Below are 16,712 nucleotides of genomic sequence, written 5' to 3' on the forward strand. Positions count from 1 at the left end.
CAGTATATTTTCAATTTATTAACTAAATTTATGGCTTTGTTTACCTGGAATGTCAATGCACACAATTATCATGGTAAGATAATTTTACCATTTTTTTTCTCCGTTCTCTATGTTTTAAATTTTTTTTTCTCCATTCACTCCAAATCATTTCCAAAGTGCTTCGGAAAAAATCACAGTGCTTTCAGTTTTTCCTAAAGAGTCAGAAACTCAAATATGTATTCTGGCTGTTATGATAATACATTTTTATCAACGAATATTTCACAATGAAACATAATAATAATAAACTGGCTGTTATGATAAGGAGTCAAAACAATTTTTTGGTTACATTTATGTATTATTTGATTAAATATATTCAAAATGATGACACTGGAAACATCTTTGGAAATAGAACATGAAGAAAAAAAATTTTTTTGGCTGTCAAGACCACGTTTAAAATTGAATCCTATAATGTCTTTTAGTACCGTCATTCGGGCCTACTTTGTGCAGCGGGGGCTACTTTGTGCAAATTCGAATTTGGCATTTTTCAAGTGATGCTATTCAGTATTATGTTTATTTCACTTTAAAAATGTGTGGAATTTGAAGATAGAAGTCTCTTCTATTACTACAAACATTTTTTCGAATTTTAAAACAATCTCAGAGTGTGTTTCGTTCATCCAATGTCAACAACTTTCCGAGGACGTCGGATGTCGAAAAGTGTGCGTGGAAACTTTAGCTGTGAAATGCAAAGACGTTGATAAAACAATTGTCGTAAGTGCAAAATTTTTTATTTATATATTAATAAACAATTATATCATGTTAGCGTTAAAAAAATTTGAAAATTAATAACAAATAAACGGAAAATGAAAAAAAATGCACTTTGGGGCTACTTTGTGCAAAGTTTCATTCGTTTTTTTTTTCGACAGAAAAATGGTCAGACGTTATAAAAAAATACCTGGAACGAGAAACTACCGTGATTACACTTTAGAAAAGCTGCAACAATGTTTGCAAGCAGTTGCTGGTGGTATGTCGATTGCAGAAGCTTCTCGGAAGTACAAAATCCACAGAAATACTATCTCTAATAAAATTCACAAGAAACACGTGAAACTTCCTGGTAAACTATTATTTTTCTTCTACAAAGATTTTTCTAATGAATTAATCAAACGATTTAACACATAAAAATATATTTTATAGGACATCAGGTGATTTTGACAGAAACTGAAGAGCAAGTTCTGTCATGTTCATTCAAGCATGTTATGTTCAAATTTATCAATATTATAAATGTTAATGAATATGTAATAATTATTATTTTTGAAATTTCATCCATTTCAATGTTCAAAAATGTATATGGTTTCCTTTTGTTTAAACTCAAATGTTTTGAAATAAACATTCTTTTTAAGAAAAAATTCTTTATAAAAAATGGTTTTTTAACGCTGAAAATTATTTTCAAACTAATATCTTTACATATCTTGATGTTTTTGTTATTAAAAATGTCAACAATTAACTTTTTTAACAATTTTATATCAATATTTTACTAAAAACATGATTATTAAACTGAATTCCTATCGTTGCACAAAGTAGCCCCCAAATGGGGGCTACGTTGTGCAAGGTATGTTTTGACTTATTATTCGTAAATATTACATACAAATAATGCCAATATTTATCAAATTCACTCGTCTGAGACCAGTTATGAATATAATATCGATACATTTTACTAAAGTTTGAACTAACATAGTTTTTTTACATGTCAAAGTTCAAAAACTGCGAAAACCTGCACAGAGTAGCCCCGAATGACGGTACATATTATTTGCTTCTTGAACTAAAGGGCTGTGTTACAGTTCAATGTCAAATATTTTTTTCTTTTCTTTTTTTAGTTTTCCTTGTTAATGTTTCAGCAAAGAGTGAACCCTCCATACCATAACGTAACATAAATGATTTTTGAGAGTCATTTTTGCATAAAAATTAAACACACACATTGTCTGTGGGGGAACTTCATGCAACCCACGCAAATTCTTTTAGTTCTCAGAAATTTTTATTTTTCCTTTCTTTTATTTAACTCTTTTTTTTCACTGTCACAATTCAGTATCCTCCTCTTTTAGCACTACAGTTTCTAATTTAAAGATAACTCTTAGCAGATATTTTCATTTATTATTATTTTAAATAAGCTTTTGAATTCTTTGATTTACGATAAATAACTTGTTAGATAAAAAGCAAAAAATATCTAGATTTTGCAAGCTTGACAAAAATATAAATAATTTTTAAGTTCATTGAAAAGCTCCCCAAGCATCAAACAAAGTAGCAGTTTGAAAACTTAAGTGCTTTCTTTAAAATACGTTAGTAAATAAAAAGAAGCTATTTTACTCAAAGAATTTCTTAAAAGATTTAAAAAGAAACGTGCAATTTAATGCTGCTACACTATTTGAAAGAAAGTAATTTCTTTGTTAGAAATGTATAAAATAAAATTTAATATTTTTACGACTAAGGCATGTTAAATAGTTTTTTTATTGCAACAGTACTTGTTCTAAGTCACTTTATGATGAATAAATACATAAAAATAATTTAATTATTTAAAAATTTTAATATTTCATATTTTTGGCTGCATTTACTTAATAAATGTTTTAAAAAACTGTATTTGCAATCATTTTTTAATCAATGAACAACCAACCAAATGCAGGTAAATAAAACGTAACACATTTTTCAATAATTGCAGTTTTCCTTTAGAAACTTGAATATTATATACCGAAGAGCCATTACATTATGACCACTCTACTAATAGCATGTAGGACCACCTTTAGCCCTCAGAACTGCTAGCACCCGCCGTGACATTGATTCCACAAGGTGCTGATCGGTAGTCTGAGGCATCTGGTACCAAGCGCTCACCAACTGGTCCTGCAATTCCCTCACATTGCGAGGAGGTAGCATGGTAGCACGAATTTGGTTTTCCAAGTAGGACCACAAATACTCTATTGGATTAAGGTCAGGTGAATTTGTAGGCCAAGACAGGACTTCAAAGTCACTGGAATGTTCCTCGAACCAATCCATGACGATTCGACCCTTATGACGCGGTGCATTATCCTGTTGGTGAACACCATCCCCCACAGGAAAAACTGTTGCCATGAATGGGTGAATCAGGTCTGCAACTACGTTCAAGTAACATACAGACGTCAGGGATTGTTTTATGAGGATTATGTGTCCTAATGTGCCCCATGAAAACATTGTTCCTGGGCGAGAAACCATGAAAACCTGGGCGAGCCTATTGTTATAGATGAAGGGTGATCATAATGTAATGGCTCTTCGATGTCTATCTGTACTAAAAATAAAGGAATAAACATAAACAAAAACTACTGATCTTGTTAGAGCCACGATGGTTCAGTGGTAAAGGCACTCAACTGTCCTTTTAAGGAACTGGGTTTTGAATTCCAGTTGGGACTTGGAAGTTCATCCAGCTTCAGATCTATTTGTACCAGTTTGTGTGGGAAGTAAAGGTGGCGTGTGCAGTAGTTTTATTTTACAATTCTATTCAAGTCGAAATGTAAAATTTTCTAAGACTTTAATGCCTTACTTTAATATAAAAAAAGTGAGGAGTATAAATAGGAAGTGTTGATCACCCGTTATGTTGTTATTCTTTTTATTATTTATTTATCGATAATCATTTGCTGCCAATAAATGAGTAGCATTGATATTCTGTAATTTTTAAACATTGATTATCATCAAATCAAGTGTTAACCGTTACCGAAACGACTCGATAACGAGATGATTTTGAATATAGAGCAGTAAAAACTCTCAAAGCCATTGTGCCGTTTAATTACACAATTAATCAATATTTTTAGAATGCATGTTAAAACACTGTTGGAATTTCCGGGTCATGTTGAACAAATTGTTGCTCAATTTTGTTGGAAACATAAAAAAAGGACAAGTTTATGTAGCAAATCCATTTTTATTCAAATTTGTTATACTACGCAAAAAATGGCTCAGCTTGTATGAAATGATGGTTCAATTATTATACTGTTTGGGGTCAAGATATAGCTACATTTCTCAGAATGTTAGAGTTCATTTTGTTTTTTTCTCATTTATATCAGCTTTTATTCAGGTCAAGTTCATTATACATAGCAAAAATAAGGGAAAACTACATAACCAATGCATTATACGTTCAATAATGTTATACAATTTAATTTTTTTATTCAATTACCTTGAACAAGTTCAGATTAAAATCTATTTTCAGATATTCCCTCGACATCTGTTTGAGATATTTTTCCAAAATAAAGTGGCCAAGTGTTTCGATTTAGCTAAAATTCGTTATTCTCTCCCTCTTTCGTCAACATACGTTTTGAATGCAAAAACTAAGAAAAAGTGGCCTTGGCAAAAAATGAAAGCAATTAATAGCTAATTCATAGATTCCTTAGCTCGGCTTAACCCTGCCTCACCCCCTGTACTAGACATCCAAGGAATACTATTGGCATAAAGTGCACGTAACTGCGTCATTACAAAAGAAGAGGACACCAAGAAGAAAAGGCTGGATCATGAAAGATCGCAACACAATAGGTCGATGGACTGACCAGAGATGAACTGACCAGTGAATTGGAATTAAAATACAGTTATACATGATAAAATGGAAGCAACCGGTATTCATTTTAAGTTTTGGAAAAGTATAATACTGCTCGTCCGCGACAGGACTCAAACCTGCAATCTTCTGATCTTCTGATTCGAAGTTACACGCTTTATCCATTAGGTCACACGAACTGGTTATACGTGAAATATAGAACTGTAAAAAAATAAGATCCGTACTGAAATTGTAATTAATATACAGTTATGCATAATAAAACGGAAGCAATCGGTATTCATTTCAAGTTTTTGGACAAATACTACTCGTCTGCGACAGGACTCGAACCTGCAATCGTCTGATTCGAAGTCAGACGGCCTATCCATTAGGCCACGCTGATTAGTTATACTTGGAATATAACACTGTAAGAAATATTATCCATACTGAAATTGTAATTAAAATACAGTTATGCATGATAAAAAGGAAACAGCCGATAGTCATTTCAAGTTTTTGGAAAAATACAATACTGTTCATCCGCGACAGGACTCGAACCTGCTATCTTCTGATTCGAAGATAGGTACCTTATCCATTAGTCCACGCGAACTTGTTATACTTGGAATATAGAACTATGCAGCGATGTGCATGAGTAGGTTAAAATTGAATATTAATTGTTAGCGTATGCTACTTGTAAAACAAATTAGGTCCAGGTGCTGCGCGAGCATAGCAGCAACTGCCCTCCATTGCCCCTTCCCACAAGAAAGCTGTAAAGGTTAATTTTAAAATTCGGATGTACAAACTAGCATGAATTAAGTCAGATTTTGACTTAAAAGAAACAGTAAACATAGATTCCTTAACTTTTCTAGGGGGAAAATATTCCAAAGTATTCATGTCACTCACATGTTTGATTTCGTGATGGAAGAAGGCGTCAAGTTGGGCTCGCTCCTGCAGTTACACCCTTTGAACTACTTTTAAAAATTCAATATTTGTATTGTTTAAATATTCGTTTTTGAAAAATCATTGAAGCTATTTATAAACAAATATTTTTTTTTTCATTATTAATCTAATCCAACTCACCATTTAAAATAATTCGCTTTTTTATGTCTTGTGAGCATTGTGAGAAGGAAAATTGGATTACAATTAAATAATCCCAACTTTATCAATACATTTCTTCAAGCATCGTTTCTCATGAACAACTTATTCTTGTTCAATAAAATGTAATCTAGAGAAACTTGATATAAAATCTACTAATTCTTCCCATTCCCCCATCAACAAGTACGAATTCCTCCATAGCACAATTCATTAATTTAAGATTTAATGTTTTATTGAAACACAATCATATTGATTAAAATTTAAAATTTTAATTGCCAAACTTTCTTTTGAAATCTGTTCTGATATTCTAAAATTCTGCTTAAACTTTGCAAGAAACTAAAAAGAAATAAATAAATACTTTCGATAAAAGATCTTATAAAAGGATTTAAGCTTTTACTTATTTTTTCCCCAAGAGATTTCAGTTGTTATACTAATCTGGTGGATTCAGCAGAACTGCTGGAACTTAAAAGAGTTAAGAAAAAAGCTGGTCATTAAGACGCCGGAAGTAATTAGCCTTTGTCATCCGGAATCTTCAAAAGAGGGTCTAGTGTCTGATTGACTTTTTTTTCTCACTCCTTCTAATGCCAAACATCTTGAAGAAAAAGCATTAAGTCTGCAAAGAAATACGCCTTAAAGACTGTTTTAAAACAAAGTTATTTAAGCTTATTTTTTTAGGCTTGAAAAATTTTTTAGAACTATAAGTATTTGTAAAACAATAAGGATTTTTTTTATTTTCATTGTTTCTTTCTATAATATAAAATACATAATATTAATGATCCGTACTCAATTATCTAAGCGAATCAGATTAAACACAAAGTTGTTACTAACACTATTAAACAACGACGTTCAATATTTCATAATGAAACAGTAACCAAAACCTTGTCTTATAAGTAACGAAACTGTTTTATGGTTTTTGGATCAAAGTAAGACAGATTTAAGGAATAAAATTAGTCACAAAAACTTTTTGATCGAGTATAAGAAAAAAAAATTGGAGTATGGCAAATTGACCAAAAAAAGATATTTTAGTGAAAAGTTTGTTTATTTCATTATTTTGATCTTATTCTATTTAAATAGAGAAATCTGGATACACAAAGAGTTCAGAAAGTAATAATAACAATTATTTTCTTTATATTACATCTGAGCATAGTTAAACTGTTTTAGTTAAAAAGAAATACATTTGTCATGCAATGCACTGCGAAAACTTCCGGGATAATTTACGTTACGTTATATAATTACAAGTATAATAGTTGCATCATATATAAAATTCATTTTTCCGTAAAATACTATTCCTTAATTTTTACAGTAACATTTATTTAATGAGAATGATTCAATGATATTACGTTAATTATCACTGAAAAAATTAAAATTTATCAGATTTTTTGTTACGTAACATGCTCCAATTAAATGAATTTTACTGTAAAAGGTACAGTGCTACTGAGTTCCATCACTTTTTACCTTAATTTAATTTGTCCGAAAGAAATTCCGGATCAAATTACATACTCATACAATCTGTATAGTGTAAAAATTCTCATGTAAATAGATTAGAAAATCGTGTCACTATTAGTAAAGTGTTTTTTTTTTCAAAAGATTTAAGCACTATTTACATACATGACTAGTAACAATAAAAAAAATAATGCATTAAAACTGTTATAAAATTTCTCAAATAATTATGAAATAAATATTTTCAATTATTAATATAAACACTAATGTCCCGAGTATTAAAATATTAAAATATTTTTTTTCTAATCCTTCTTTAACAAAAATTCTTTCATTCAAAAAAAGCCTTTGAAAACAAGTATTGTTCAAACTGTCCAATCTCCATCTTCATACAGAGTTTTCTTAAGCCCTTCTATTGTCAACAAAGCACTCAATATTAAAAGCAATCTTAGCCCACTCAAGGATATCATGCATAAAAGATGAACTTATTACAATTAAGTAGAATTCCCGCATGCATATATTATAAGCTACTTTGTTTACTTAAACTATCGCGGTCACAGGTGGTCCCAAATAATGGGTAAAATACATAGAACAAAGCACTAAATATTCAGTAATAGTTATTATAACGGAGTTAATAATTTTCTTAGTACAGTACGTATTTATCTCTAAAGGAAGCTTTATTGAGTAATTCATGGCCCGAAAAGATATTTTACGATAATGAATAATCTTAGATGCTTGAGTTTTCTTCCAAATTTGTTTACTGAAAGATTGTTTTAAAGTTTACCTTGTGATATCCTGTTTATCTTTTTATTAAATTTATCATATGTTTCAGAAACATATTGTCCCATTCAAATTTGGAGACGTAGGAATTAAAATTCCCAAAGTCAAACAAAGAGGGATGAGAAAGCTAATACACCTGGGAATTATACATGTAAGTTCAAATTTATACTATTTTAACTTTGAGTAGGTAAAATTTTAAGCACTCGTCCTGCTCTTGTTATAATAAAAAAAGGCGTGTTAGAAATTTAATTTAAAAAATATTTTTCAAAAAAGATTATAAAGTATTATTTTAAGGGTAAGTTAACATTTCTGGTTGCATGCAATGAAAATATTAAAAACAAAGTTACATTTTTAGCCATAATATTCCTGATATACTTTCGTTTTTTCCCATTCTTCTTTTTAATTTCATTACAATTATTTGTTTAGAAACTTAGCTTCCATTTCCAACTTCAACTTCATTTTTGATTTGTATTTATGTTTCATATTAAAAATGAAGCTGAAGTGTATTATTCTTTAGTTTGAATTTTTGACCAATTTATACTGTTTTCTTTGAGTGAAACTTGGCTGGTCTCAAAGCTTAGGACTCGATTACGTGAAAGTTGAATCCAAACCAAACTTAAAAAAAGATCTGTGAATTAATCTTGTTTTTGCTCGACATATGGCTTCCTCTCCAGCAAATTTTCTATTTGTCTAGCTTTAGCAAAGGCAGTTAACGATCTTGAATCATGTGGAAATTATACAAAATACTATGAAATAAACGAAAAAACTTACAAACTCCATATGTAATAACATTGAGAGAAAAAATACGATGAATCCCGGATAATTTGTAATCCTTTATTAGAGGTTCGTTTCGATTCTTATATTGATACAGAGATTATTACATAAAAATAAATGATATCATCGCACACTATTGCTAGCTTTTACGAAATTTATATTGTTTTTTTCGCATGTGCCCACTGTGCAAGACAAAATAAAACTATTATTCCGTTGAAGTTTGGAAATAAGGCTTACAAGAATGCTGTAATGATCAAGATTGCTTACATCAGGCAGATTAATTAACATTTACAATTACATTAATTAACATTCACTTGTATTGCTTTTTTAAATATTTTCCTGTTCTGAGATCACACAGAGAAGAAAGAAAATGATTAAAACAACTAGAATATGGTGAGACTTACCGAGTTTGTAGTTTTATGGGAACAACAAAAGGCACAGTAGTTTTTACCAAAGTGCTCTGATAATTATTTTGCCAAAATTAACAATAATATATGGTTTTATAATGTGTGTTTAAATTTGGTAAAAAGGCTAAAATTTTATCATGGAACCTTAGAGCATGGCATAAAAACTATTAATTCGTTAAAATATATTTTTAAATTTAATGTATTTTTTTACTACATGTGTAGTAATTAGAATTAGAATTTTGAAAACCAGAATTTACAGTAAGCCGTTACGATATGAACAAACACCATTGCCATGTAAATAGTTTAAATACCATATATTTTGATTTAATTAACCAGAATTACAGTTTTTCACTGGAAATATTACCATTGAAGAGATTATTGTACCGTGCATAACACTTCTTAACAGTATTTTACTAAGATATGAGAGAATTTATTTTTAATAGCAAAATATCGATTATTAACCCTATTTCGTTGTAAACAACATTTTTAACAATAAATACATAAAGCACTACGTGTTCTTTAACTGTTCAGTCTTTATAAAAAAAGATTTTATTTCATTTTTCGTAGATAAGTCCAATTTTCTTCCTTAGTCTTCGTTGACTTTTGTTCTATTTTCTGCAGAATCCTTTCCAGTTTACTAACAGAGAATACAACGAAGAAAATCGAAAAAAAGGAAGAAAAAAAACAGAAAAATAGACATAAATAATAATTGTTTCTATTTCTACGTAATCCCAATGTTTTGCAACACTACTTTTTTGTCTGTATTTTTTTTAAAATATTTATGTATGTTTTCCCTTAAAAATAAACCCGAAATTCAAGCAATATGTTACATATTTTAAACTATTGTCTCCTTAATTAAAAGTGTTGTTTTATCTGAAAGTGTTGTTTACCAAAAAATGATAAAATTTACCGTTTTCAGGTAGTCTTGGCAATGCTTTTTTCTGTGAACAGGGTATTCATACAAAAAGTAACAGTATTCGGTATGTCTTCTAATAGATCTTTTGAAAATTTGTATGATATTGTTAACATTTTTTTTTAATATGGCTCATAATATCATAAGTTTATTCTTGTCTTTAAAGTGTTGAAGCTTCCATTATGGGAATGGTTCAAAAGTATTTAAGTGTTTAGATAAAGAAACCTGCTCCGAAAATATCTTAAAATACGTAAAAAAGGATATTTCTTTAAACAACGTTATTCAATTTTATAGGTTAAATCATCTCTTAAAAAGTGCACCGTAAAAAAATCCCATAACGTTTTTGAATATATGATGAAACTATGGTGCATGCAGTTTTCAAAAACGTTTCTTAATATTTCCAGGATATATATAGAATTCGATAAATAGATAACACTAGTTGATTCATTGATGCCTTGAGAGAGGCAAGGAGAGCTGTATTGAAATTACCGGACTTCGAGTGCTGATCGTGAGAGCAGCATTAAGATCGCGATTCTGGGCATGGTCGCTCATATGTTGCAATCAGCAGTAGAATGTGTACAGGGCCCCATTGCGTATGATTGAGACTGAGTAGTCCAAATGTAAGTGGACGTTCCAGTCAAGGTAAGCGTGTTCAGATCACGTTTACGAGTCACCCATATGGGGCTAGATTTCTGATAGTGTCAATAGTAATATAGCAAACGATACTTCCTAATAGAATAAAGTTAACATGTCTTATATACTAGTGAATAGGATTATAATAGTTGTAGTGCTACACTTTACTCTTACTTATAATTCCACTCACTACACTTTGAAACTGAATTCGCAACAATGAGATTCAGTTTCCTCCTTTTAAAAATAAAATAAATGCTTATCGATTGATCGGAAACATGATATAAAATGAAGTTCTCTGAGTTCACATTTTTGTCGCGTCAAAATTAGTTTCTGACATTTTTCACATTGTGATTATAAACAATTTAGTTTTAAATTTTGTAGGAAAAATACCTAAAACATATTACATGAGGAGAAATTTCAAGTTCAATCGCATTTTGTATGACTGCATACTGAACCAAAATATCAGCCAAATACTAAAGAAAAAAAAAAGTGCTCTTAATAGTATTATTGTATTTGTAAAAGTCCGAACAAAAACATATTAAATCTGCAGCATTATCTTAAAATATTGCTTGTCATTTATTAACAACATTAATTTACAATAGCAAATATATAGATTCAGATTCTTAAATCATTCAGAAGAGCATTTGGAAAACGGAAATAAAACATTCATGGGCGTTTTGTGTTGAAAACTTATAAAGTACAGCTCGAGAGATACTCTGTTATAAAAATGTCCACTTTTAAAAAAATTGGAATTTTTGCTATATAATCTCCCTTTTGTTTTTCTAATAATAAATCTTTTTTAGCTTTATTACTACTGGTTAAGTTACAAATATAAATATGCAAGAGTAGATAAAAAAAAATAAGTAATTACAATTATACTTTGAAGCAATTTTTCTGTTTAATAAAACACAAGTAATCTAGCACATGTATTAATAATTCTAGATCGCGAAATTGTGGGCAGCACAAATGTAAGATATATTTTATTTCTACGAAACTGATAAGGGGTTATAATATAAAAAATTTTAATGTAACTGTAAATAAATGAAAAAAATATCTAGAAGTTCTATCTAGTTTCTTATAGTGTCAAGTTTCTTATGGAATGTCTAGTTTGTTATAGAGTCTACTAAGGGCAAAAATAATGTCTTTGTACAGAATAATATATTAATTTAGACCAAAATGTTATCGTTATCCCTAAAAGAAAAGAAAACTGTATCTTCAAATACAATGAAATATAGCTAGATATATTTTGCAGTTTACATCATTGTTCCTACTGTAAGGAAATTATAATACTAGTTTTTTTGCAATGATACTAAGAATAGATTTAATTCACATTCCCTTTATTTAAGTGTCTTTTTCTTCCCTGAATCGATAGGAATAAAATATTTCCTCTTTAAGTGAACTATGGTTCTTACAAGAAAACAATCAGCTTGTCCCAATGTTTAATAACTTCTTCAATGATGGATAATTAAGGTTTTACGTTAACACTAGAAACACTGAACATTAAACACTAAACATACCTGCCAAAATGGTGGATATATAGCCTACCTATGAGAGCTATTGGGGTTCAGGTTAGCCTGGTTGGTAAGGCTCTGGACTTCAGTTCGTAAGAACGGGAGTTTAAATTCTGCCGGCCGAAGTTCCCCCGTGTAGTAAATGGTGACTAGTGCACGTTAAATCTGCCGTGTCGCAAGGCTCTCTATGTTCCTTTACCAAATCATACCTCTGGGGGTAGTGTATTGGAGATTGATCGTTCTCTAGTTCAAGTCAATATTGCGATATGTGGATGAATGAATGAATGAATGTATGAATGGGTCCTCCCTGCAAATGGGTGTGACGTATGGGTGTTGCGAATTCTTGGCCATGGATGACGCACTGGAAAAAAAGAACAATCGCACCCCGATTGCCTTAATGGCCTTCTTCTTCAACAACAACACGAGAGCACACTGGCAAATATATTGGGATAACATCGACAAAGGCCGAAGACTTTATAACATTATTCCCAAAATAAACTACTTTAAATCCATACCTACAAAGCAAGAAATATGGTTCCTTACTGGACATGGTCCCTTCCCTACATATTTCAAATTCCTAAACATAGCTGACACTGATCAATGTACATGCGGCCAACTGGGCAGCATTATCTTACTGAATGTATTCACGCTGCCTCTTGGCATACCCGTCCGCCAAATCAATCTAACCTATACAAATGGCAGAAAAACTTCCTAGCTAACAAGACTTTAAATACTAAACTTAAAAACACGATGCATTTTTTATCCATTAATGATAAATTAATAAAATTTTAGTGTTAACCTCATTAAGATTATGGTCTGCTTACTAAAAAAAATTGTCTTAATAAATATATATATATATTCATATATTTAAAATATTTTTTTTTGTCTAACATGATAACATTATATTTATGTACACTTTCTTTATTCTTTTTCTTTATATTTCTCTTTTTCAAATTTTTATGCATATAACAAAATTCATTTTTTTTATTGCTCATGTTCTTTTTTCTTCATTTATTGTTTCAGTCATTGTTATTTCTGAAGCAACTTGCACTTCATTGTCTTCTGCAAGACTTTCAATGTTGTTTTTTATTGTAAAATTTTTTATATGTATTATGTAATATGCAAATTTCTTTTAAAAATAAATTCCCTCTGATCAGGCTAGCTCACCGGGTTGTGGCGAGCTAGACTGGTAGCCAGACGTGGACTATACGGGTAAGGGTTTTGCAAACCTAGGTACGTGTCCACGTCTGGAGGAAGAAAAAAAAAGGTAGTTAGCCTATATGTGGGATGATTTCCAAAATACACTTGAACTCCCCACTGTCATTCTAAATATAAGCATCTATAAGGCTCACACATCAGTCATAAATTTTTTTCGATATTTTTTTTTAAATACACAACAGTAGCAACAAAATATGCATGAATGATACTAAGGGGGACCCCTATCTCCTTCCAGGGTTAATATTTATTATTAATATATATTAATAATATTAATATATATTAATATATATTAATATTATTAATATCACGAATAAATAGTGTTCTACTTCATTTCTTTGCAAAATAATGTTAAAGATACTCCGATGAGTTCTAAGTCTCAAAGTCGATACACTGTTTGATTATTGATTTAAGATGTGGATATTATAACTAACAAAGACACAGATGAAAAAGTTTCGAACATTTTTTGATGATCTACAAGGCAATGGTTGAATCATATTCCTTCAATTCAGCACCATATTTAATAATCTGTTTAAATTAAGCTCTACTTACAATTTAGAGGGAATTTCATTCAATAATAATAATTCCGTATTCGCAATTTAATGTAAAATCCCACCACTGTTAATTAGTTTTACTTCACATCTTGTAAGCAGATATTGCTTTTCAGAGTTTGGAAAATACCCATTGCTTTAATAAATTGGAAATAACAGACCGACATTGGGAAAGGTGGTGTGAAATTTCAACCCTAACAATTCCAGAAATGCTTTACTGTTCAGCTAATGATTATTAGCTTTCAACAAGCAAGCAGTTTTATATTACAAATTAAGGTAACTATGTTCGATGCAAACCTAATATATATTATAAAATTAAATTTTATTGACAACAGTCATAGATGGACCATCAGTTCACAGTATTTATTATTCAGTATATTAGAGAATCTGTTTTAATTATTAAGTCATTTACAGTGCGTTATAAAATTAACAGAAACTTTAAAAAAAAGTTACGAAATTCTAATGGTTTTCCTTAACAGCTTTAATTTCAAGATGAAATCTTTTGTTTCACTATTTTGGTATTCACGAAATGTTCAACATGAAAAAATATAAGAGTTACTTAACTATTTTGTTTCATTAAGGCAAATAATAATAATAATAATAATCCTTTATAAACAGTTTTAAAAATATTCAGTTTGCTAAATCGTAAGAGAATGTTCTCAGTTAAAAAAGCTAGAATTGCTATTTCAAAATAAATTTGGGACTTTTTTACATATTTTATATGTATTTCAAACTCATCAAAAACTGACAAGCAGATTTTTCAGATTTAAATTTCTGAGCTTTGCCACACTATTAAGAATAAAACTCACACTTATTAGGTATTAAAAATTCTTGACATGATTCTTGAATTATGTCATCGACAGTGTGATCATTTCAATGACATTCGTGATGAATCATTTCGTCACGAAATCACGTGATTTAAAATGAAACGAGAACTCGTTATTGTGTGATGTGAATGATTTCTCAACTCGAAACCTCATCGATATCTCACCAAATTAAACCTATGAAAGTAATTCCTGATTTGATGAAACTAGAATGAAAAACTACAAAAAATGTCTGTACTAATTCACTTTCTCGAAGAAGAAACAAAGGTTATTTCGTCATTTTGACGGAAGCTTTGATCTGGATCCTTTTGACGGAAGCTTTGATCAGGAAACGGTTTCGTCAAGAACTAATAAAGTTTCGTGAAATTTCAATATTTATTTTTTATTGTGCATAAGCAAGCTTAGAGTTGTTGATAAACTTATAAGTAACAGTAAAATATTACAAACACTGTAAATAATTTTAGCAAACTTGGGACTTGCATATTGGTGATAAAAAAAAGAGAAGGTAATCTCTTTTCTTATTTTATTTGACAAGCAAAAAGTAATTCCTCCCATTTACGGTTTTAACAGAATTGATAAATTGGAGTAGATGATTTATGCACGCAATTTTAAAACAAAAATTCTAATTTTTTCTCCTTGCAAAAATATTGATAATAATATTTACAATTAGCTACAAGTTTTTTTTCCTAATTCCCTTTTATTCATATTGCGCTGTTACGTGTTTAAGAATAAATTTTTGAAAAGAATTTAAAAACAAAAAAAAAATTTTTTGTTTAGTCAATCATATCTCATTATTGCATTCGTGGTAGGGTAAGCAATTTAAACATTTGCCACCAATACTCAGAGTTAAGTATATAGGGACTGCACCTTGTTTTAATTCTTTTTTGTTCGCCATATTGTTCACTTCAAAGAAAAAAAAATCACTGACAAAAAATTAAATCTTCAAAACTATCCATCAAGTTTAAAGACAACTTGTTGACAAATAATGAATCTGGCAAACTCTCAGATGGGTCATCTATTTAAACTAAAGCTGACTTTGACAAGTTAAGCACAACTAAAAAATGAAAATAATCTTTTTTCCCCCTATCAAGCAAGTTTTATTATTTATTGTTTGATAAACTGAGAATATGCCTGTCTGAAAAAGAATTGATTCGCTATAGCAAACAAATAAAAATTTTGATTTTCACCGGACATCTTTTGCGAAGGTTTTCAAACAAAAAAAATTTATAAAAATAGAGAATTATGTTTCTGTCCTAAGTTTCAAATATTTTCCAGGCACCCATTTAAATTAAGATCTTTAGAGAAATGAAATCTAAAACAAGGTGTGCAGATTGCAAAATTGAATTTATATTGATATACATCTGTGAAAGCAAATTAATTTTTTCAACTGTACAGCCACGTCTAAGTTTTAATAGAGGAGGGCACATGCCTCCTGAACGAACATTAGGACGAGCGAAGGTTGTTGAATGACCCAAAATATATTACTTAATAATTACTCAATTATTACTTAATAATTGTTTACTAATTATTTACTTAATGATTTTCATTGGAAATAGAACACTTTCAGGTCTTATTCCAATTTCTTCCTTATGCTTTCATTTTCTATTGCTTAATTATTGGAAAATTTTTACTATCCTTTCAGCGATGAAATATAATAAAATACGATATTTACTTTTTTGATAGTACATAACTGAGTATATTTTATTTGATATCTTTGTTTTAATGCGAACATGAATGTGTGGAGTATTTTTTTTACTATCTTATTGACAATAATTATTTGCAGAAATTATATATTTCTTTTAAGAAAACTCGTACACAAAATGCTAGTTACAGTAGTTTTCAATTTCTAGAGCAAAGCTTGTTTTTTAACGAAGTTTTAAGTTTTTTATTTGATTATTCAAAGCAGCAACTGTTTATTATTTGAACTTTTAATTTGTGATTAGAACTCTTATTAACCATACGGTTGCTGGTGTTGATCACTAAAACCTAAAATAGCAAAGTCTTTGAGAGGGTGACATCAGCTCATGCACGGCCCACGTCATCTGCCAGAGGTCAAAAGTAC

Source organism: Parasteatoda tepidariorum, chromosome 8 (assembly GCF_043381705.1).
Source record: "Parasteatoda tepidariorum isolate YZ-2023 chromosome 8, CAS_Ptep_4.0, whole genome shotgun sequence".
Classification (NCBI taxonomy): Eukaryota; Metazoa; Arthropoda; class Arachnida; order Araneae; family Theridiidae; genus Parasteatoda; species Parasteatoda tepidariorum.